Genomic DNA, 2,374 nt, shown 5'->3' on the forward strand with positions numbered 1-2,374 from the left:
AAACTGAAATAAAATAAAAAATAAAAATCAGTTAACTTTTTTTTTTTTTTCCAGTGGCCCTAATCCTCTTCCGTAACATAATGGAACTATTTTTGATTTTTTTTTTATGTCAGAATTATTTCTTTTCTTTATGCTCTCCTGAGTTGATGTCTGTTTGCATAAACTTGCAAGAGGTTTCAGTAAAAAAAAAAATTATATTAATTAAATACAAAATTATAAAATATACATAAAAAATCACAAAAAGTATTACAAAGTTCCTTAAATGTTCATTTTCAGTAAAAAAAAAAAAAAAACTAAATCATTAATTAAATACAAAATGTTAAAATCTAGTTGATGAATCGTCGTTAAAGCAGAAGGGAAGCGCAGGTTTAAAACTTGTTTCATCATTTCGTTGCTTTTTTTTTTTTTCACAAAAGACAAGTGATCACAAAGTTTTTTTTTTTTAGGAAAATGTGTTTTTTGGTCACAAGTATTTGTCACCTTTTTATTATTTTCTATGGATGCCATTTAACTCAGTTTATTTCTATAGCTCCAATTCACATCATGTCATCTCAGGTCACTTTTCAGTTCACCAGATCATCCAGTCAGATGGATTCAGTTTTCTAAGGAAAACCAGCTGATTGCATCGGCTCTTCAGCAATCCCTCACATTAAGCATGCTTGTAGCGACAGTGGAGAGGAAAAACTCCCTATATAAATGGGGTAAGCATTTTACTGGGGTAAAATGTTTTGTTTTGCACGACTAAATGATTCCCTCTGAATTCAGTAAGAATATAAACAAAACAAGGTCCAGAGGCGTCCCTGGTGAATATATATCATTAATGGAAGAGCAGAAGGTGATTAAAACAAAAGAGCTAATCTATAAAACAGACATGGCTACGGCTTGATGCTAACATGTTTGTTAGCTGTCAGAATTCTGAGATTAAAGTCAGAATTCTGACTCTTTTCCCATGTTAAACCGAAATAAAGTTTAAAAATCAGTTACATTTTTTTTTCAGTGGCCCCAATGCTCTTCCGTAACATAAAGAAACTATTTTTGATTTATTTTGAATGTCAGAATTATTTCTTTTCTTTATGCTCTCCTGATTTGATGTCTGTTTTTCCACCTGTGCATCACCAACAATGTTTGCATAAACTTGCAAGAGGTTTCAGTAAAAAATTTATATTAATTAAATACAAAATTATAAAATATACATAAAAGATCACAAAAAGTATTACAAAGTTCCTTAAATGTTCATTTTCAGTAAAAATAAAGATGTAAATCATTAATGAAATACAAAATGTTAAAATCTAGTTAATGAGTCAGCGTTAAAGCAGAAGGGAAGCGCGGGTTTAAAACTTGTTTCATCATTTCGTTGCTTTTTTATTTTTTCAAAAAAAGACAAGTGATCACAAAGTTTGTTTTTTTAGAAAAATTTGTTTTTTGGTCACTTTTTTTAAAAGTGTTTTAAGTGACAAACACTTAAAAAAGTGTTTGTCACCTTTTTACTATTTTCTATGGATGCCATTTAACATGATTGCATCGACTTTTCAGCAATCGCTCATACTAAGCATGCTTGTAGCGACAGTGGGGTAAAATTTTTTGTTTTGGACGATTAAATGATTCCCTCTGAATTCAGTAAGAATATAAACAAAACAAGGTCCTGAGGCGTCCCTGGTGAATATATATCATTAATTGAGGAGCAGAAGGTGATTAAAACAAGAGAGCTAATCTATAAAACAGACATGGCTACGGCTTGATGCTAACGTGTTTGTTAGCTGTCAGAATTCTGAGAAAAAAGTCAGAATTCTGACTCTTTTCCCATGTTAAATTGAAATAAAATAAAAATCAGTTAACTTTTTTTTTTTCAGTGGCCCTAATGCTCTTCCATAACATAAAGAAACTATTTTTGATATTTTTTTTTATGTCAGAATTATTTCTTTTCTTTATGCTCTCCTGAGTTGATGTCTGTTTTTCCACCTGTGCATCACCAACAATGTTTGCATAAACATGCAAAAGGTTTCAGTAAAAAATGTATATTAAATACAAAATTACAAAATCTACTTAAAAGTTCTCAAAAAGTATTACAAAGCTCCTTAAATTTTTATTTTCAGTTAAAAAAAAGCTGTAAATCATTAATTAAATACAAAATGTTAAAATCTAGTTGCTGAATCGTCGTTAAAGCAGAAGGGAAGCGCAGGTTTAAAACTTGTTTCATCATTTCGTTGCTTTTTTTATTTTTTCCACAAAAGACAAGTGATCACAAAGTTTTTTTTTTTTTAGGAAAATGTGTTTTTTGGTCACAAGTACAGGTGCTGGTCATAAAATTAGAATATCATGAAAAAGTAGATTGATTTCAGTAATTCCATTTAAAAAGTGAAACTTGTATATTATA

This window comes from Cyprinodon variegatus, unplaced genomic scaffold, assembly GCF_000732505.1.
Source record: "Cyprinodon variegatus isolate N-32 unplaced genomic scaffold, C_variegatus-1.0 Scaffold3130, whole genome shotgun sequence".
NCBI lineage: Eukaryota > Metazoa > Chordata > Actinopteri > Cyprinodontiformes > Cyprinodontidae > Cyprinodon > Cyprinodon variegatus.